The following is a 23,369-nucleotide window of genomic DNA, read 5'->3' on the forward strand; positions in this document are numbered from 1 at the left end:
TCTGGGTTTAATCCATCGTTTTTTTGCTGCCCATGCCATTCCAGTTTGGACCCAGCCATATGCAAATCAGTCTTGACCCTGTTCCCTATGGGAACAGTCCAGCCCGAACTGCCAGGCCAGGTCCTCCCTGGACTGGAAACAAGCATCCTGGGACCGGTTTCGGGGTTTCACCCCTCATCAGCCAGGCTAGCTTGAATCCAGTGGCATGGGAAGCACGGGACCCACGTCTGGGCATACCCTTCCCACTTAGGGCAACATTAGCAAAACAAAATGATGATGGACGGAGTGCTGACAATGCAAACACTCACCCCCAGTCACAGATCTGGGTTTAATCCATCGTTTTTTTGCTGCCCATGCCATTCCAGTTTGGACCCAGCCATATGCAAATCAGTCTTGACCCTGTTCCCTATGGGAACAGTCCAGCCCGAACTGCCAGGCCAGGTCCTCCCTGGACTGGAAACAAGCATCCTGGGACCGGTTTCGGGGTTTCACCCCTCATCAGCCAGGCTAGCTTGAATCCAGTGGTGCAAACACTCACCCCCAGTCACAGATCTGGGTTTAATCCATCGTTTTTTTGCTGCCCATGCCATTCCAGTTTGGACCCAGCCATATGCAAATCAGTCTTGACCCTGTTCCCTATGGGAACAGTCCAGCCCGAACTGCCAGGCCAGGTCCTCCCTGGACTGGAAACAAGCATCCTGGGACCGGTTTCGGGGTTTCACCCCTCATCAGCCAGGCTAGCTTGAATCCAGTGGCATGGGAAGCACGGGACCCACGTCTGGGCATACCCTTCCCACTTAGGGCAATATTAGCAAAACAAAATGATGATGGACGGAGTGCTGACAATGCAAACACTCACCCCCAGTCACAGATCTGGGTTTAATCCATCGTTTTTTTGCTGCCCATGCCATTCCAGTTTGGACCCAGCCATATGCAAATCAGTCTTGACCCTGTTCCCTATGGGAACAGTCCAGCCCGAACTGCCAGGCCAGGTCCTCCCTGGACTGGAAACAAGCATCCTGGGACCGGTTTCGGGGTTTCACCCCTCATCAGCCAGGCTAGCTTGAATCCAGTGGCATGGGAAGCACGGGACCCACGTCTGGGCATACCCTTCCCACTTAGGGCAACATTAGCAAAACAAAATGATGATGGACGGAGTGCTGACAATGCAAACACTCACCCCCAGTCACAGATCTGGGTTTAATCCATCGTTTTTTTGCTGCCCATGCCATTCCAGTTTGGACCCAGCCATATGCAAATCAGTCTTGACCCTGTTCCCTATGGGAACAGTCCAGCCCGAACTGCCAGGCCAGGTCCTCCCTGGACTGGAAACAAGCATCCTGGGACCGGTTTCGGGGTTTCACCCCTCATCAGCCAGGCTAGCTTGAATCCAGTGGCATGGGAAGCACGGGACCCACGTCTGGGCAATGATGATGGACGGAGTGCTGACAATGCAAACACTCACCCCCAGTCACAGATCTGGGTTTAATCCATCGTTTTGTTTGCTGCCCATGCCATTCCAGTTTGGACCCAGCCATATGCAAATCAGTCTTGACCCTGTTCCCTATGGGAACAGTCCAGCCCGAACTGCCAGGCCAGGTCCTCCCTGGACTGGAAACAAGCATCCTGGGACCGGTTTCGGGGTTTCACCCCTCATCAGCCAGGCTAGCTTGAATCCAGTGGCATGGGAAGCACGGGACCCACGTCTGGGCATACCCTTCCCACTTAGGGCAACATTAGCAAAACAAAATGATGATGGACGGAGTGCTGACAATGCAAACACTCACCCCCAGTCACAGATCTGGGTTTAATCCATCGTTTTTTTGCTGCCCATGCCATTCCAGTTTGGACCCATCCATATGCAAATCAGTCTTGACCCTGTTCCCTATGGGAACAGTCCAGCCCGAACTGCCAGGCCAGGTCCTCCCTGGACTGGAAACAAGCATCCTGGGACCGGTTTCGGGGTTTCACCCCTCATCAGCCAGGCTAGCTTGAATCCAGTGGCATGGGAAGCACGGGACCCACGTCTGGGCATACCCTTCCCACTTAGGGCAACATTAGCAAAACAAAATGATGATGGACGGAGTGCTGACAATGCAAACACTCACCCCCAGTCACAGATCTGGGTTTAATCCATCGTTTTTTTGCTGCCCATGCCATTCCAGTTTGGACCCAGCCATATGCAAATCAGTCTTGACCCTGTTCCCTATGGGAACAGTCCAGCCCGAACTGCCAGGCCAGGTCCTCCCTGGACTGGAAACAAGCATCCTGGGACCGGTTTCGGGGTTTCACCCCTCATCAGCCAGGCTAGCTTGAATCCAGTGGCATGGGAAGCACGGGACCCACGTCTGGGCATACCCTTCCCACTTAGGGCAACATTAGCAAAACAAAATGATGATGGACGGAGTGCTGACAATGCAAACACTCACCCCCAGTCACAGATCTGGGTTTAATCCATCGTTTTTTTGCTGCCCATGCCATTCCAGTTTGGACCCAGCCATATGCAAATCAGTCTTGACCCTGTTCCCTATGGGAACAGTCCAGCCCGAACTGCCAGGCCAGGTCCTCCCTGGACTGGAAACAAGCATCCTTGGACCGGTTTCGGGGTTTCACCCCTCATCAGCCAGGCTAGCTTGAATCCAGTGGCATGGGAAGCACGGGACCCACGTCTGGGCATACCCTTCCCACTTAGGGCAACATTAGCAAAACAAAATGATGATGGACGGAGTGCTGACAATGCAAACACTCACCCCCAGTCACAGATCTGGGTTTAATCCATCGTTTTTTTGCTGCCCATGCCATTCCAGTTTGGACCCAGCCATATGCAAATCAGTCTTGACCCTGTTCCCTATGGGAACAGTCCAGCCCGAACTGCCAGGCCAGGTCCTCCCTGGACTGGAAACAAGCATCCTGGGACCGGTTTCGGGGTTTCACCTCTCATCAGCCAGGCTAGCTTGAATCCAGTGGCATTGGAACCACGGGACCCACGTCTGGGCATACCCTTCCCACTTAGGGCAACATTAGCAAAACAAAATGATGATGGACGGAGTGCTGACAATGCAAACACTCACCCCCAGTCACAGATCTGGGTTTAATCCATCGTTTTTTTGCTGCCCATGCCATTCCAGTTTGGACCCAGCCATATGTAAATCAGTCTTGACCCTGTTCCCTATGGGAACAGTCCAGCCCGAACTGCCAGGCCAGGTCCTCCCTGGACTGGAAACAAGCATCCTGGGACCGGTTTCGGGGTTTCACCCCTCATCAGCCAGGCTAGCTTGAATCCAGTGGCATGGGAAGCACGGGACCCACGTCTGGGCATACCCTTCCCACTTAGGGCAACATTAGCAAAACAAAATGATGATGGACGGAGTGCTGACAATGCAAACACTCACCCCCAGTCACAGATCTGGGTTTAATCCATCGTTTTTTTGCTGCCCGTTTGGGTCCCGTGCTTCCCATGCCACTGGCATCAAGCTAGCCTGGCTGATGAGGGGTGAAACCCCGAAACCGGTCCCAGGATGCTTGTTTCCGGTCCAGTGAGGACCTGGCTTGGCAGTTCGGTCTGGACTGTTCCCATGAGGAACAGGGTCAAGACTGATTTGCATATGGCTGGGTCCAAACTGGGGTGGCATGGTGAGCAAAAGAACGATGGATTAAACCCAGATCTATGACTGGGGGTGAGTGTTTGACAATGTTCAGCATTCCGTCCATCACTTGTTGTTTTTGCTTTGTCGCCCTAAGTGGGAAGGGTATGCCCAGACGTAGGTCCCGTGCTTCCCATGCCACTGGCATCAAGCTAGCCTGGCTGATGAGGGGTGAAACCCCGAAACCGGTCCCAGGATGCTTGTTTCCGGTCCAGTGAGGACCTGGCTTGGCAGTTCGGTCTGGACTGTTCCCATGAGGAACAGGGTCAAGACTGATTTGCATATGGCTGGGTCCAAACTGGGGTGGCATGGTGAGCAAAAGAACGATGGATTAAACCCAGATCTATGACTGGGGGTGAGTGTTTGACAATGTTCAGCATTCCGTCCATCACTTGTTGTTTTTGCTTTGTCGCCCTAAGTGGGAAGGGTATGCCCAGACGTGGGTCCCGTGCTTCCCATGCCACTGGCATCAAGCTAGCCTGGTTGATGAGGGGTGAAACCCCAAAACCGGTCCCAGGATGCTTGTTTCCGGTCCAGTGAGGACCTGGCTTGGCAGTTCGGTCTGGACTGTTCCCATGAGGAACAGGGTCAAGACTGATTTGCATATGGCTGGGTCCAAACTGGGGTGGCATGGTGAGCAAAAGAACGATTGATTAAACCCAGATCTATGACTGGGGGTGAGTGTTTGACAATGTTCAGCATTCCGTCCATCACTTGTTGTTTTTGCTTTGTCGCCCTAAGTGGGAAGGGTATGCCCAGACGTGGGTCCCGTGCTTCCCATGCCACTGGCATCAAGCTAGCCTGGCTGATGAGGGGTGAAACCCCGAAACCGGTCCCAGGATGCTTGTTTCCGGTCCAGTGAGGACCTGGCTTGGCAGTTCGGTCTGGACTGTTCCCATGAGGAACAGGGTCAAGACTGATTTGCATATGGCTGGGTCCAAACTGGGGTGGCATGGTGAGCAAAAGAACGATGGATTAAACCCAGATCTATGACTGGGGGTGAGTGTTTGACAATGTTCAGCATTCCGTCCATCACTTGTTGTTTTTGCTTTGTCGCCCTAAGTGGGAAGGGTATGCCCAGACGTGGGTCCCGTGCTTCCCATGCCACTGGCATCAAGCTAGCCTGGCTGATGAGGGGTGAAACCCCGAAACCGGTCCCAGGATGCTTGTTTCCGGTCCAGTGAGGACCTGGCTTGGCAGTTCGGTCTGGACAGTTCCCATGAGGAACAGGGTCAAGACTGATTTGCATATGGCTGGGTCCAAACTGGGGTGGCATGGTGAGCAAAAGAACGATGGATTAAACCCAGATCTATGTCTGGGGGTGAGTGTTTGACAATGTTCAGCATTCCGTCCATCACTTGTTGTTTTTGCTTTGTCGCCCTAAGTGGGAAGGGTATGCCCAGACGTGGGTCCCGTGCTTTCCATGCCACTGGCATCAAGCTAGCCTGGCTGATGAGGGGTGAAACCCCGAAACCGGTCCCAGGATGCTTGTTTCCGGTCCAGTGAGGACCTGGCTTGGCAGTTCGGTCTGGACTGTTCCCATGAGGAACAGGGTCAAGACTGATTTGCATATGGCTGGGTCCAAACTGGGGTGGCATGGTGAGCAAAAGAACGATGGATTAAACCCAGATCTATGACTGGGGGTGAGTGTTTGACAATGTTCAGCATTCCGTCCAAACGATGGATTAAACCCAGATCTATGACTGGGGGTGAGTGTTTGACAATGTTCAGCATTCCGTCCATCACTTGTTGTTTTTGCTTTGTCGCCCTAAGTGGGAAGGGTATGCCCAGACGTGGGTCCTGTGCTTCCCATGCCACTGGCATCAAGCTAGCCTGGCTGATGAGGGGTGAAACCCCGAAACCGGTCCCAGGATGCTTGTTTCCGGTCCAGTGAGGACCTGGCTTGGCAGTTTGGTCTGGACTGTTCCCATGAGGAACAGGGTCAAGACTGATTTGCATATGGCTGGGTCCAAACTGGGGTGGCATGGTGAGCAAAAGAACGATGGATTAAACCCAGATCTATGACTGGGGGTGAGTGTTTGACAATGTTCAGCATTCCGTCCATCACTTGTTGTTTTTGCTTTGTCGCCCTAAGTGGGAAGGGTATGCCCAGACGTGGGTCCCGTGCTTCCCATGCCACTGGCATCAAGCTAGCCTGGCTGATGAGGGGTGAAACCCCAAAACCGGTCCCAGGATGCTTGTTTCCGGTCCAGTGAGGACCTGGCTTGGCAGTTTCGGTCTGGACTGTTCCCATGAGGAACAGGGTCAAGACTGATTTGCATATGGCTGGGTCCAAACTGGGGTGGCATGGTGAGCAAAAGAACGATGGATTAAACCCAGATCTATGACTGGGGGTGAGTGTTTGACAATGTTCAGCATTCCGTCCATCACTTGTTGTTTTTGCTTTGTCGCCCTAAGTGGGAAGGGTATGCCCAGACGTGGGTCCCGTGCTTCCCATGCCACTGGCATCAAGCTAGCCTGGCTGATGAGGGGTGAAACCCCGAAACCGGTCCCAGGATGCTTGTTTCCGGTCCAGTGAGGACCTGGCTTGGCAGTTCGGTCTGGACTGTTCCCATGAGGAACAGGGTCAAGACTGATTTGCATATGGCTGGGTCCAAACTGGGGTGGCATGGTGAGCAAAAGAACGATGGATTAAACCCAGATCTATGACTGGGGGTGAGTGTTTGACAATGTTCAGCATTCCGTCCATCACTTGTTGTTTTTGCTTTGTCGCCCTAAGTGGGAAGGGTATGCCCAGACGTGGGTCCCGTGCTTCCCATGCCACTGGCATCAAGCTAGCCTGGCTGATGAGGGGTGAAACCCCCGAAACCGGTCCCAGGATGCTTGTTTCCGGTCCAGTGAGGACCTGGCTTGGCAGTTCGGTCTGGACTGTTCCCATGAGGAACAGGGTCAAGACTGATTTGCATATGGCTGGGTCCAAACTGGGGTGGCATGGTGAGCAAAAGAACGATGGATTAAACCCAGATCTATGACTGGGGGTGAGTGTTTGACAATGTTCAGCATTCCGTCCATCACTTGTTGTTTAAGGTTATAAAGGTGCCTGCATGTCTCACACGGAAGAAGTCATTGGAGTTGGGAGACAGCTCTGGTAAGAATGAAGATAACGGTATCAGTACTACTGACCCTCCATTGATCAAGGGTGAGTGTGTAGGCGTGAAGGTGAGGGACAGGTCATTGTTGAAGGTGCCTAAGAGATTCGATGACTATGTCAAGCAGTAATCAACCGACTTCGTCAAACAGTCACCAACTTTAACATGTGATGCTTTAAAAAAAAAAATTGTTCATTGTCAAAGTGCTTATGCCTAGGGTTATACTTCGTTTGTATCATCAGTATTTTTATTTATTGTATATTTAATTGATGTTAAGTTAATATTTCAATTTTCTGTACGATGTTGTAAATTTTTTAATTGTTGAGGGAAGGGGGGTGTGTAATATCCTCGTACGGTTCTGTTCCACGCGACATGCAATGGGGGATTCTGGCGTGTGAGTACGTGGACAGAACCGAGTGGAGAAAATGGAGTGGAGAAGATGTCGGCAGTTATGCGGGTCTCCCTCCCAGTCTTTAATAAGGAATAAACCTGTGTTTTAACTCACCGGACCGGCTGTAGTTTATTTCACATTTACCAATGATAACAAAGGATTTTTGAAAGGCAAGCCAACGAACTACTGAAAGTGATGGGTGGGAGGTGGGCGCGGTTAAAAGCCCACAATGCTTACAACAAGCCAAGGCATTTGTGCGGCCGAGCTAAAAATGATCTGCAGTCAGAGTGAATGGGAAAGGAAATGAATGGAAATGGAAAAGCAATGAAATAGGTGTAATGAAAATGGTGGAAGAGACTAAGGCCTCATTACAAGTTTGGCGGTCCGAGGACCTCCAGGTTGGCTGTGGCAGTCCAACCTCCAACAGGCTGGTGGAGAAGACCGCCAAATTATGACACTGGCGGTGATGCATACAGAATCCCGCCAAAGCACTGCCAGTGCGGTCAGACCACCACGGTCGATAGGAGCCACCATCAGTCCAGCAGAGACCATGTTTTCGCTGGACTCATTAGGAGGTTGCACACCACCATCATAACCGCTGCAGGCAGACCACCACGGATCACCAGGCAGAAACGAACACAATAAAGGGAGACACTCACCTCCAGGATGCCATACTCGTTTGGAGCCACATTGGAATAACTACTAGATGACATCCCGCTGCTCCTGCTCGCCAAAAGACAATGGAGTCCTCGCGGACGAGGACGACAACAACCTGTTACATTAGTTAATTGTATGAATTTATACTTGCACATAACATACAATAGGGTGGGGGGTGCGAGGGCTATACTCACACATAATAGTACAGTGACACACACACTCACATGCAGCAACCAATCCACCCATACATACACAGCATGCAAACTGCAGCCAGCAAACATATGCACCACACGTCAGGAACACACACTTACATACGGCAACACAGCACAGACCCGCCCTCATAAATACAAATACAACATACGAACTCGTAACAACACCACAACCGCACAAATATAAACACATGTCAAACTCTCACTACCGACACTGGCCAGGGACTTCACGCACATACAACACAATGTAGAACCATCTGTGATGGAACACTCTCGATTACACCATCACACAACCTAGCAATTGACACACACATCACACACAGCACACCAAAACTATCATTCCATGCACAATACATGCAGACACAAACAGTTTAAACACACAAAGCCACACAGCACTACAACAAACACATATCATCACTAGCACAACAAACCACCATGACAACATTTCAGCTACATACACATACCCATCACACAAAATACACCCTATCCCTGGGGGATAAAAGCACTGCACACAACCTCACAGGCTGATCAGACAATACCGGAAGTATCAAGCAGCACACACACACATATACTGGAAAACAACCAATGCAGCCAGAAACAACTTAAACCTAGGAAAGGAAACGCAGGACGAAGATGCCACCAAAAAAACAACAACTGGTTGGTTATGTTTAGGGAAAGTATAGTGAATTAAATAGTCACAAGGCCATAGGCCAGTCCATTGTTCACAATACAACAGCACCAAAGGCACTAAATGGAGCCCCTACTTGACTTCTGACTGCCAGTAAACTCCACAGGTAGGGGCATCCAGGGGGCAGGCACATCAGGGATTCAGGGGTGGTGGTGGTGGGGGGAAGGGGCTTGGGTTTAGGCTTGGGAGGTAAGGGTTTAGGCTTTGGCTTGGGATGGGGTGGAGCTTTTTTGAGAGGGATGGACTTCTTGGCGGGGGAGGGGCATGGGTGCTGGCAGGGGGTATGGTAAGCCTTGGATGTGGAAGGGATGGCCTTGGGGAGGAAAAGGGTTCTCTTAGGGGTATCACAGGCGGAAGAGTAGGGGAAAGGTCAAACTCAGCAAGGAAAGTTTTTTTGGACACACGGGAACGTTCATCAGAAGGGGGTTTGGGTGTGTAGAGTAAGGGAGTGGTTGTATGATGTGTCGGTGTGGATGTTTTGGGTATGTGTTTGTGGGAGGTGTGCTTGTGGGTGGTGGGTGTCTGTTGGGTTGGTGAGTGTGGGTGTTTATGTTTCCTGAGTTGAGGGGTGCTGGAGGTGCTGGAGGAAGCCGTGGTGAGTGGGTGGTTGGCTGTCTGTTGGGGTGGTGACTGCAGGTATGGTAGATGTGCTGCTGGTTGTAGGTATGTCAGTGGTTGTCGTGTGTGCAGGTGTGGTGACTGTGGTGGATTCTTGAGGGTCTGCTGGGGTGCTGTCTGCTGGTAGGCTAGGTGGTGGTGGCTGGATCTGTGAATGTTGGTGTGATGTTTGCAGGTGTGCCAGGTATCGGGTCTGTGATGCTGGTGGTGGTGGGGGTGTCAGGGCAGTTTGGGACTCTTACTGTGTCTGCAGGTGGCTGTTGTGTGTGTGCGTGCCGGTGGTGAGTCTTGTGGTGCTTATGTTTGTCTGCGCTACCCTTCGATGTTGAGGTGGATGCATTCTTGTCTGTTTGTGTGCTTTGGCTAGTTCAGTGAAGGAGGGATTTAGACTGGGAAGAGGAAGGTGGAGGGGGGACAGTAGATAAAGGGTGACTGGCTGCCGTCAGTGTGGAGGCCAGAGCCTAAAATGATCTTTGTAGGCCAGCCAGTGCACCGTGAATGCCCTCCAGGAACGCATTGCTCTGTTGGATTTGAGTTGCCAGTCCCTGGATGGCATTCACCATGGTCAACTGACCCACAGAGATCGACCTCAGGAGGTCAATAGACTCTTCACTGAGGGCAGCAGGGCTAAGAGGGGCTTCCCCACTCGGCTGTGCCCCATCTCAATCTCCTGCCGGTGCTGATGCTGAAAAACAGAAAGTCAGGTCTGGTCGTCACATTCACAAGATAACACTTCCATCATACTATACACATAAGTCTCATTACATCCTGTTCACCAACACCCCCAGGTAGTGCAGGTTAACTGCCAACATCATGTTACAACAAAATATGAAGTAGCTTCCTCAATATAAACATTGTTATACACCAGCTAAGCAAGCTAACTGACACCTACAATACAAATAATCAAGTTGACCAATCACACAGACCATACCATGACAAGGTGACTTTGACACATGATAGAGGTTCCCTATCCACAACCACATAGTCAAGCACCAATCAAACAATAGTTTAGGAATCCCCATTTGCTTACCACTATTAAAAACACATACTCAACACATACAAATATTTTACTCTGATGTAAAAAACCAGGCTACAACACATGTTGTAAAGCAAAGGCAAGCAAGCCTATTGTAGACAAGCCATAACTTCTTCATTTCACATACTTACAAGCATACACCCAGGACATATGGAAACCTGTAACATGTGTTGCTAACATGACAGGTACACCTATCATGATGCAGGCCACAACCCTAGAAACAATTACAACACAACTCACATGCCTATGTGAAACTTCACACCTGCAACATATAGGTGTCATTGCCAGCATTAGGTTCCCAAATAGCCAGGACTCAATTGCCACATCCTTCATAGCAACAGCAAGTACACATGACTATTTCCAATGTTGATTCATAACTGAACCCTTAAATGATACATGATGTTGACACATATCTGTCAAGCTTTTAACTGTGAATAGGCTATCATTGCCTATGGGTCATGTCTAGTACAGTATGCACAAGGACAAAGCAGTGTGGTCACTTTCCACTAACAGAACATTGGGAAGGCAGTATAATACCTAGTCTCTGATACCAATGTTTGTGTTGTCATTGAAATGCTGCAACACCTCAATGGTATCCAACATGCATGTTGTCTACTCTGATGAGACTCCACATATGAGTGTACACTCCTCACTTACCAAGGGGGATAACCTTGTAACATATGTGAAGGAGTTAACCTTGTATGCCATGTGACATGTCAGGTGGACATCATAGCCTCAAATGCTGCTGTCACTCATCATAAAGCATTAGAAACCTAGAGATGACAAGAATGTGTATGACTAATTTGATCATGGACAGGAATCTCAAGACATTGCAGAGGACAGAAATAAAGGAGCTGCACAACTTACCACAATGATATTGTAAGGATTGACCTGTTGGTGGGTACGTACAATCACCACTGTAGGAAAGGCAGTATAATGGTACACATATGGCACAGTCGTATGTATACTATAAATGCTATTGTAATGAGGGGACTACATATTTAAGTTACATAGGTATGTGCACACCTGAGTGCTATAGATGGCTACGGTACATCAATGTGTACACAGATCTCCCAGAGGCAGTGCACAGCAGCTCAAGTCATGGAGGTCTTGCTGGCAGCAGTATCAGGAGTCAAGTGAGAGATGAAGTACGAAATGGCAGTCACATCCGTCATGTAAGACACCGTCACCTCTGGCAGACATCGCCATTGGCCCAAGACCGCCAAAGGAAGCAATGTGTTCCAATGGCAATATCCACTGTGGTCGCATACGCCTACCACCATGACATCATCCGCCGGTGGACTTTGGTCATTTCTTAATGTACAGTAGATCAGGCAGCTGCCATTTTAAGGTCCTTATATGCTCGGAACAGGTCAGAAACATATCTACACTATAGTTTTCAGTACTGGGATTGTGCAACCATGTATTTGAATTCAGATTTAACATGAATGTTGTAATGTTCATGATATGTGAGGAATGTATCATTAGTGGCATAGTCTGCACCCTCATGGCAATTGGATCAATGGTATTAGTGTCTATCATATGTGAAACATGGTAAGAATGTCATCATCACTGAGACTTTCAGTGACATGCATATCCATTTCCTAATCACAATTGATCTAAGGGCATGACATTGCAGCAATAAGCCATTATTCCCCTAGTTATGTCCTGTGTACCATGTTTACCTTTTTCATGTGGAATGTGCAAGCATCATGTGTGACATATGTAGTTTCACACTTACAATGGACCCAATGACCGGTAGACCTCCCTTCTTATATTCCATCATCTAGTTACCCTGGAATGAGAAGGGGCAGACAACCTCCAGTGTACTGTCCACTAGCAGACCTTCAGGCCATGGACGATCAACGTCATCCAGATCTACCGCCTGGATAGGCAGACAATCATGGATCTCTGTTGTCAGTTGTAGCCAGATCTGATGCCTGTTATTTGTCATCCCAATAGCATTCCACCCATTGTACAAGTCACGTCAGTGCTGCACTTCCTGGCCACAGGCTCCTTTAAAAAAAAAAGTGGCCCTAACTCCAGGGATGTCACAGTCAATATTCAGTTTGGTCTTGAAGGATGTCCTCTCAGCACTGTTGAAACACCTGGACAGCTACATCCGAGTTCCACAACATGAAGACTTGGCCCATGTGAAGGCTAATTTTTATGCTTTGGCACACATCCCACATGTGGTGGGAGCCATTGATGGTACCCATGTAGCCTTGGTTCTCCCACATGGCAATGAACAGGTATATTGGAGCAGGAAGAACTTCCACTCCATGAATGTGCAAGTAGTCTGTTTGGCAGACCTCTACATTTCCCATGTATGTGCAAAGTACCCATGTTCAATACATGATGCTTTCATCGTGCGGGGCAGCAATATCCCACTGCTGATGAGACAACAGTACACAGAGAGGGCCTGGCTGGCTGGGAAGTGATATATGTGATGTGTGCCAGTATCTAATGGCTGCTGCCAAATGTAATGATGTCAAAGATTTATGTATGCACACATGTAACAATTCCTTACAGGGGATTCTGGCTAGCCAAACCGTCCCTGTTTGATGACACCAGTGAGGTACCCAACCACGCCAGGGGAAGTTTGCTTCAGTGAGAGCCACAGAAGGACAAGATGTGTCGTGGAGCCATCTTTTGGGCTCCTAAAGGCTAGATTTCATTGCATTGATAAGTCTGGTGGATCCCTCCTCTACTCACCCGCCAAAGTGTGTCAAATCATTGATGCCTTCTGCATGCTCCACAACCTCGCCTTGAGATGTCAGATCCCATATATACCAGATGAGGGGAAGCTATTAGTTCCAGCGGTTGAGAATGCAGAAATGCCAAGTGAGGATGATAGTGATGAGGATGAAGGTGGAGACAGCCGGGCAGATCTTATCAATCAGTACTTCAACTGACTGTAGGTGTCTGTTGTGTTAAATACTTGACTCAGTGGGTTATTGGGGGGCTCGGAGATGTTTGAGACGGGTCTTTGTATGACAATCAGACAGCTCATTAGTTGCTTAGCAGTACATAGCTCAGGTGTGCATGCAAATTTGTACTTGGAATTGTGCTTATCGTGATGATCTCCTTTGTTAATGTTTGTCACACTGCATAATCAGTGTTACTATTGTATTTGGGAAATGTCTTTATTGGTCTTCATTACCATGACCTCCCTATACGTTTGGTATTACATTTATACTTTGCAGATTTCTTCACAACATCATCCTCATTTGGTCAATTCTGAATTGTGTCACAGGCTGGTGGGATATGCAGGTCTGACATGTGAAGTGAACATGGATAGATCTAGGTACTGTATGGCATCATGTTGGCGGTGTGTGAGTTCCATGCCCAGACTGTCTGGACAGTAGGATGGTAGTGTACTGCTCCACACATTAGACCTGTGTGCTATGTTATCTGGGTCCAAAGGTATCATATGTGTGGTTTTGTGTCTTTGACACATGTCATCCTGTGCAATCCATACCCTCAATCTTCTCATTGGTTTGATGCTGCTGCTATTTAACTTGTATGTAGCTTTCCTCATTGCAGGCCACTGGGCATTTGTGTCAAGTATGACATAGATGAGTAACATTGTAAAAAACTCCTTTGTTTCACCAGTGGTAGGGTAAATGTAGTTTATTTTAGATGAGCGTGAATGTCCTCCGCTCCTCTCCGTCTCCAATTCCCGAATGCCTCCCCAAGCAGCCCCCAACATTTTCCAGCCCCACATTCCATCCCAACATTCTGCTATTAACATATTACCCAGTTATAACACATTTCCCTTCCTAAACAGAACAACAAAAGTATGAGGAAAAAAATAAAACAAATTATATAATAAAATTATTTACGTTACAAATGCACAGGCAAACAAACAATATAACAACAAAACAATTAAAAGGAGAATAGTCGATATACCAAACATTTTATACAACATTAACTAAATCTCCAATTAAACAAAATCTCTAAATTTGAAAGGCGGACAACGTTTTCTCACATTGGATTTAACCCTTGAAGCAACAGGATCCCTGTTCATGACATTGTCACCATAACTCCCTTGATTCACAGCCATTCCCACTTCCCCAGAGGCTTCATCAGGGACATACCGGTCCATTTCGCTTCCCACACATTCAATATACCGTGCACTTTCCTCACCAAGACCACTCCAACCCTCCACCAGGTGATAATCAACACACCCTCCTTCATCACAATAAACTTGATCACCACTGCACTTCGCTACACTCCTCACATTCCACACTTTGCCATCCTGCGTAACCACACTATTCCTCAGAACTTTGACCACCTTGATAGCCCTTCCAAATTTACTTGCAGTTTTTCTTACGATCCCAGGCTTACGTACCTTAACCCAGTCTCCCACTGCAAAGTTAGGTTCCTTCACATTCCACTTCCTGTCATGGATCTCTTTAAACTTCGTTTGTTTGCACCTAACCCTTTCCCTGACTTCTTCCAGAGACACCTTTTCCCATTCTCTGTCATACTTCCACCATGGAACCACCATGGACATAATTTTGATAGAGGATGTCTACCCCGCAACAATCTAAAAGGACTTACACCTGTCGTGGATTGTGGAGTAATAAGATAATGCCATAATTTTTCTTTCAACTTTTCCTTCCACAATCCTCCAAATCCACGTGCCCAAATTATGCTATCTTTAAGAACACGGTTAAATCTCTCAACCTGCCATTGCCTTGTGGATCATACAACGGAGTAGTAACATGTTTAATGTTGTTGTACTTAAAAAAACTCTGTGTTTCACTAGCAATCAATTGGACCCCATTATCCGAAATCAAAACTTCAGGATAACCTTCTCTAGCAAAAACTTCCTTGAAAAATTCTATAATAACACCCGAAGATACACACGGAACCATTTTTACCTCTGGCCATTTGGAAAAATAATTAATAAGCACTAAAGCATACCGCGCATCTGCTGGAAGTGAATGGAACGGACCGGTAATATCAAATCCCAATTTCTGCCAAGGAGAGGACGGCCAGGAAACAGGAACCAGAGGCGCATGCATGGTTCTTAAAAAAATTTCTGCATTCACACAAACAACACACTCCCTGACCACCCTGTCAACCATTTTATCCATTCCCGGCCACCAGAAGCACGTGCTTACCAAACGTTTCATAGACGACATTCCTGGGTGCCCCTCATGGGCTAATCTTAAAATAGTTTCCATCAAACGCCTAGGAGGAATGCACTTCCCTTTCTTAAACAACATCTCGTTTTCCACCTCCAGTTCATCTCTAACCTTACCAAAAGGTTCTAACTCCGCCGACACCCTACCTCTGACAGGCCAACCCTCTCTCACATACTTCTTTACCTCTTGTAACACACAATCATTTTTTACACATTCCATCCATTCATCTTCATTGATGCCACCAAATTCTACAGTCACATACTCTGACACAGTGGAAATTCTCCAACAGCTCACAGCCTGCATTATCCTCCTTTTTCCCATTCTGTGGAAGTCTCGACAAACAATCAGCCACCGCATTACTCCTCCCCAGCACATATTCAACGTTGAAACAATACTCTTGCAACCTTGACACAAGTCGGGCAATGCGAGCCGTGGCATTCCAACCACCGCCTGGGGAAAGAATACCCACTAAGGGTTTATGATCAGTCTGAAGGATGAAATTCGAACCTAAACAACAGGAGTGAAAGTGCTGGATTTCAGAGGGGGTAAGTTTATTATCAATAATAATTGTCACTCCAAACAGGGCAACAGTAGGGAAAGCATTGGATTTTGGAGGGGTTAAATTGACTTTTCTCACACCAAACAGGGCAACAGTAGGAAAAGCATTGGATTTCAGAGGGGCAAAATTTACTATTCCCACACCAAACAGTGCAACAGTAGGGAAAGCGTTGTACTTCAGAGGGGTGAAATTTCCTATTCCCATGCAAGTGTTTTCAACAGTAGGGAAATCATAGGATTTCAGAGGGGTGTAATTGACTATTCCCACTCTAAAAAGCGCAACTGTAGGGAACTGCAAAAATGTTAATTTTGCCATTCCTGCTGCAGTCTAAGAAAGAGGAGGGAAAGTACTTCACTTCAAATACATTACATATATGAGTAATCCTGTTGTAGGCTCTCCTTAGTGCCTGGGTTGGACACTTTATTTTAGCATTAGGCCCATAGCTTGTGCCATTTACAAGTAGACACGTTTTTATTCCTTTCATATTTTTTAGCACAGCCAGCCTTTAGCTCATTGTTTTCATATTATAATTAGCTCCTTTATTTTGAGCAGACATAGTTGTTTGTGCTGCACATTTTATCAGCCCCTTTAACACATTTCACTTTGTGCCCTGTTGAAGGCTGTCATGTTTGGTACATGATATTCTAACTCATTTTGCTACTCCGGGATCCCAGGAGTCAGTCCCTCATTCCCAGTCACATTAGTATGTCAGACCTGTTCTTAGAACACTGCAGGATTCATAATGCCTAAAGGGGGCAGAGGTCATTCCAGTCATGACCACCCTGCGATGCACAACATTCGATTGACAGCTTTGCTGAACCTGGCACTGACTCTTCAGCTACCAGAGAGGATTGCCATCCAGACACTAGGCAGACCCTTGCCAACCTCTTCAGTTATGGGGTCAGGTCCCTCCCGTAGATCGGGACATGCAGAAGGGTTACCACTGCTATGCTCTCAGGTTTTACACACAGGGTGTAGGTAGGAATCTTTAGGCTTTTAGGATTATACAAAGATGGTGGGGTTGTTTATCTTCTTCACACTAATTATAATGATGATTACTGTTTTATGTTTCATCTGCCTAATTATCGCAGCTCTTGCTTTTTATAATATAAGGCAATTGCTTCAATAAATGCATTGAAATCCATTTTTCGTCTCTTATTCCGCCTTGGCATGTAAGAGACTATGAGTAACTGAGCGAAAGGGGTATGATCTGTTAACCATGACTTCCCTGAGGAGTCAGTGTCAGGTTTAGGTAGCCACAAATCACCTTCTCCTTTCTAGGGTTGGGTGAGGCTCTGCGGCTAGCCAGGAATTGGGTCGACAGCTTCTAGGCGTTGTGGGACTGACTCAGTCACACACACTCGGTGGTGTTGCCGCCCTAAAACTTGCAGTCTTGTTACCAGAATAGGAACCGTACGACAACCCTATGAATGTAGAAAGACTATTAAACCCTTAATATACAAAATATTAACATAAAAATATGTTTTAAAAAAACTAAAAACAATTAATCAATTTACATAATTACTATCAATAAAATATTCATCAATTAATAAATAATTGTTATTCAATTACTAATTACCTTCCCACTTTTTCCCCCTACAAATCCAGTAGACCACACCTAAAAGATAACTAAAAAACAATAGGTATTCCATAATTTATATTTAAAATCCAGTAACTAATGACTAATTAATTTAAAAAATATATTACTTAACTTCCCACAATACAGTTCTAAAAATCTAGCAGCCCACAGTTAAAATATAAGTGAAATAAATCAGTATTCCATAATTCACATAATTAAAAATCAAATACATGATTAATTTACAATTAATAATTAATTGTTAATTATTACTTAAATAACTTCCTAACCGAGACCCCTACAAATCTAGCATCCTGCAACTAAAATGAGTACAATAAATAAGTATTCCATAAAGTACATACTTAAAATTCAGATAATTAATTAACAATTAATAATTAACTGTTAATTCATTATTACTGAATTAATTTCCTACCCTATACCTCTTCAAATATAACAACCCGTAAATAACATACAATGAAAATAAATTAAGCATGACATAATTAACATAATAAACATCTGTCATATAATAAAATAACATTTATTAAATAATTCATAATTAATTCTTACCTAATTAACTTCCCACCCTATCCCCCTCCAAAATCAACAACCAGCCACAACACTATAAATTACTTTTAATAATCAAATTTAAAAAAATCAAAATCATTCAAAATTGCAAGCTATATATTTTAAAAAAGTAGTAACATTTATATAAACAATAGTAACACAAAATTGCTATATCAAGTAATACACATTAAAATAAATGTTAACAATTTTTTTTATAGGCTATACTAGTGTAAAGGATATTACTCACCTAAAAAAACTATATTCTTGCCAACTATATTGGTGCATCATGATATTTGTTTGTCATGATATTTGATTTCCGATATTTATGCCTCTCGATATTTTAAACTCAATATTTTGTCTAAACATTGTGTCATGTTTGCTCACACACACGCACACACCAGTACTTTGCCCTATACAACTATCAAACACACACATCACAAACAGAATTAAAAAAAAACACATTACACATAAACTTACTCTCCTCAAACACACTGTCCCTTTTCATACACAAAACAGCTCTACCCTATACTTATTCCTTATAGACCCCATTCCAGTACCAGCACACATTTAATCAACTGTCTCTCATGTCGTCCTCTAATAATACCACCAGCCTCTTTTTACCCAAAACAGACAGACAGCCACCCCTTAGACTCCACTTACCCCAAATACTACCTCTTAATGCTACCAAATTAACTATAAACACTCATAATCCCTGTCTCTCTTCTCTCAAACTCCACATATACTCTCAGACATAACCACCCCCTTTCCCCAACACCAGTACTTTAAAACCAGATCCTATACAGAAACTCACTGCACCAATATCACATATGACTACTCCACAAAAAACAAACATAACACACAGTGACGGGCCGTTGTTATCCGGCCCGTCCGAGGAGGCGGCATGTAGTGACGCTGCCACCTCCAACCCGGAAACGGACCGCGTGGAGCCCAATCCCTTGGAACTTCCGGGGCCAAGAGGGCAGAGGCAACTGGTTCGCGTGCCCGCAAACGGACAAAAGGAGAACAACCAGGCGGAAAGGGGGAAGGGAGCAGAAGGAGACGGAGTGATGGGAAAAGAGGACGGATGACTGTTCCAGCGACCGGAGACGATACCAGAATCAAGCGACCTGGGGAAATTGACAGACAGCGAGCCGGAGGGATCTACAGCATCGACAGCGGCACGGGAGGCGCCCCGCGAAGTTTCCAACCACGCTTCAGGAGAAGCGTGGCCACACCAGGTGCATGCATAGTACAGCTTAGGGAAAGATAAAGGAGGTGAGGGGGAAAAAACGGGGAAAACATAACTGGTGAAACCAGGGGGGGGGAATAAAAGAAGACTACACTCAGAAAGGGAAAACCAGAGCCTAGAAACAAAGTAAACAGAGAAGAGAAAGAGCATATGAGAAACGGCAAAGTATAAAAGGAGGTCCGAGAGAGAGAGAAAAAGAAAAAAAGGACCGGTAATGATATAGAAGAAGGTGGTACAAAGAGGCTAAAGGGAAAACAAATAACTTAGTATAACAGGAGAATCTGAAGAGAGAGAGAGATAGGAGGTTATCTCAGGAGCAGGCAACGAGAAATCGATAAGAGGAACAAGAGACTGAGGGAAAGAAAAACAACGGAAGTCCACCAGAAAGCCGAGATAGAAAAGAGGAAAAGGAGTAAGATAGAGAACAGGGAAGAACAAGAGACGTAGGAAAGCAACTTACCGATACTTTATCTTGTTTTCCCTTCATGAGCTTCCTGGGAGCCCTGAAAGAAGGAAGGAAAAGAAAAGAGACCGGAAGTCCAGCTAATGCCCGAAGAAGAGTGAACAATACAGCCTATAGAACTTGTGTACCAAACCACGACAAAAGAAATAATAAAACACACCCGAACTCATACCTCGCTGTTTCCGTGTCCTCACTGACGTACCCAGCCCCGCACACACACTTTCTTACTACAGTCCATCATAAAAAGCAAACACACACTCCCTCTCTCATGCCCACACAAATCATATGCATCCTAAACCAACTTTGCACTCACATTATCAGTTACAAAACCAATTACAAACTCCTCCAATACACAATACTCATCAACTTACCTTTCATCCATTGCACAGCTTAGAGCCTAAAAAATGATCCACATACTCCACCACCACCCCTAACACATACACTTTTTACCCTCAACATATGCAAATGACAGAAATAACACACCGCTGCTCACATCTTTGCATCTCCTTGTCTATTACACAACAAGACTAAACCACAAAAACAACTGTACAGCCCGCCACCTCACTCTCAACCACTGTCCCGACCACCTGCACACACAGACCCAACAAAATGTCATCTAAGCCTGTCGGACGAGGATAACAATATACACTTTTTCTATACAGTTAACAACATCACCAATAGTCCATCTACTACAAGCCCAAAGGATACAATTTGCTCTTCCAGAAAACAAATTCACACTACCACCATAAACAATGCCTATGCTGCCTACTAATAAAAGCATGATTCTGATCTCAAAACAAGCACCACATCTATGAACTACTCACAGACACACAACTTTACTTGCTCTTCATAACCGAATCATGTTTGAGGGATGACATGGCTCCAGTATTGCACACAGCTGTCCTTCCAGGCTATAAAACTCTCACACATAATCACACAGGCAAAAGAGGAGGCAGACTAGCTGTTATTTTCAAGGAAACACTACATCTCACCAAAGTTGGGGACATTTCCATACAAGGTTGTGAAGTCCACACAACCGATGGAACCCTATACCAACTTTCTCCTGTAACTTCTTCCTTTTTTATACAACACCACCTACCAATGGAACATTCTAAGACACGGTTCTAGACACAGTTTCAAACATTCTGACACTACACTCCAACCTATGCGTCCTTCGTCACCTAAACATATGGTTTGAGAAACCTAATATGCCCCATCCCAGAACTATCTTTGCTAGCCTAGAGACAATTAACCTACATCAGATTGTCCCCAAGCCCACACACATTGCTACACACATCCTAGATATAATTTTTGCCAATCCAGAATGAGTACCTTTCCAAAGGATTACTCCAGTCACTTGTTCAGACCACCATCTTGGAGCTTGTCAACAAAAGATACTATAACTCTTCACACCTAAAGCTAACTTACCAGCAAATACATATCAACCTTGGAACAAACTGGATTTTGAAGATCTTGAAATACAACTAACATCCAACACAGATCTGGACACAATAAATCTATTTGAAAACCCTGTGTGTGACTCCTGGAAGCTTTTGATATTCTAAGTCCACTAAAAACAACAAAACATGCCAAAGGGATGAATGCAGAACTGCAAAACGTACAACAACAAAGATGCAACGCACCAGACTTAAAACAAACAACACTCAAGATATACTTTGCCTACACAAACACAACTGAATATACATGTCCTCTGCCAAAAAGATAAAAAAAGCTACTATTCAAACAGAATTCTGAATTTCATAAACCTATCTGCACAGAAGGAAACCCTCCTAGTTGGCAAGAATGTACTGACAAACTAGCAAATCATTACACAATCAAAGCAGACATGTTGGATTCCTATTTCAACCAAAAGAAAACCACCAGCACATTTCCTAAAACACTCTCAAAGAGCCTCTACATTCCTTCAAACAACTATCAGAAACTGATTTTATGGATCTTCTCAAAACAAGCAAGCCAGCTGGCTACCCCCTGACCCTGTCCACCACAAATCTTCAAGAACATCCTTTCAACAACCTCTGCTGCCACCCCAGTCAGAATAATCATCAATAATTCCTTGACAAAAGAGACATACATATGCTCAGTATTAAAGAAAACAAACGTGGACCCAAGACTGAAACAACTTCAGACCTATTGCAAATGGACAATTCCTTGGCAAACTAATAGAAAGAGCAACATCCACCCAGATGTCACAATTCATTGAATATAACTCCATATTTTCTGAATTCCAAATAGGATTCTGTCAAGGAAAAGGCACAGAATTCGCCCTAATCTCCATCTGGGATGTTCTTAAAAACACAGTATACCACAAAGGGGCAGCTGCACTGCTTCTCTTGGACATTTCTGCTACTTTCAGCACAGCTGATCATGACACTCTAGTCTAAATTCTCTGAACCTGACTTAGAGGGGACTGCCCTCGATTGGGTCACATCCTACCTTGAAAATAGAACAAATATCATCCATACTCCTCATTTCTATTCGAAACTCTACATCATAAGAGTGAAGTCCCTCAAGGCTCTATTATCTCACCTTGAAGTCATTACTGGCAATGATCAGTGGATTTCAGCTAACCTGCTATAGCTATGCAGATGACACACAAATACTTCTTTAACTGAAAAGCTCCAAAGACATTGGAAACTCAAGATTCTTCAGTTGCCTCCAAGCTGTTGGAACCTTTTCAAATTGAATGTGTCTAAAACTGAAATACTCACCTGTAATGAGTGGAAAAATTATGAGCCACTCTCTGCCTGGCTTGAGGATCTGGGACCACCTCCTAAAGATTCCAAGGGAGTAGAAACCTCAGAATTACCACAGGCTCTAAGCTATCAATGAATGCACAAGTCGATATGTTAGCAAGATCAAGCTTCATCACTATGAAAACTCTGAAACGCATCTTTCCCTACCTAGGATTTCTACACGCCGTCCAAGCTATTATCTCTCTTGTACTGTCTAAACTTGATTACGCCAATGGCCCTCTATCGTGGATCACCTCTACCAAACTATGGAAAGATGACAATGATTTCCAACCTCGGCGGCCAGACTACTCCTATATATAAAGGGCCTAATTATGAGTTTGACGGATGGTATAACCTGTCTGCCAAAGTCCCGACAGGGTGGCTGCTGCCGTAGTGGCAACCACCCCACCGGACCTATTAGGAATTTCCTGCTAGGCTTATGGGTGTTAAACGAGGTTTCTACCTGTCAGCCTAGTGGGTAACAGGCAGTAGCATTGTCTCCGGGTCGAAATCGAGCCGGCGGCAATGCTGTTGCCTGCAGGGTGCAACAGCAGACAGTGAACATTGCGAGGGTGCTGGACAGGGGGGCCCCTGCACTGCCCATGCCAAGTGCATGGACAATGCAGCGGCCCCCTGTGGCCCTTTGCACCTATTCTCTGCCAGCCTTTTCATGGTGCTGCATGCAGTGCTGCCCTG

General features: G+C 45.9%; 2 long non-coding RNA genes across 2 annotated transcripts in view; one reads left to right on the forward strand and one right to left on the reverse strand.

The window, feature by feature from the left end:
- The window catches only part of LOC138286524 (uncharacterized), a 54,131-nt gene extending 35,006 nt beyond the window's left edge, over window positions 1–19,125 (reverse strand). The window contains exon 1 of the long non-coding RNA XR_011202005.1: window positions 18,456–19,125. This is a non-coding gene — a long non-coding RNA (uncharacterized lncRNA). The remainder of the gene's footprint in view (window positions 1–18,455) is intronic.
- A 51-nt stretch (window positions 19,126–19,176) lies between these two features.
- LOC138286762 (uncharacterized) lies at window positions 19,177–20,089 on the forward strand. The gene is made up of 2 exons (XR_011202052.1): window positions 19,177–19,446; window positions 19,948–20,089. It is a non-coding gene; the product is annotated as an uncharacterized lncRNA (long non-coding RNA).
- The last annotated feature ends 3,280 nt before the right edge of the window (window positions 20,090–23,369 follow it).

This window comes from Pleurodeles waltl, chromosome 3_2, assembly GCF_031143425.1.
Source record: "Pleurodeles waltl isolate 20211129_DDA chromosome 3_2, aPleWal1.hap1.20221129, whole genome shotgun sequence".
NCBI lineage: Eukaryota > Metazoa > Chordata > Amphibia > Caudata > Salamandridae > Pleurodeles > Pleurodeles waltl.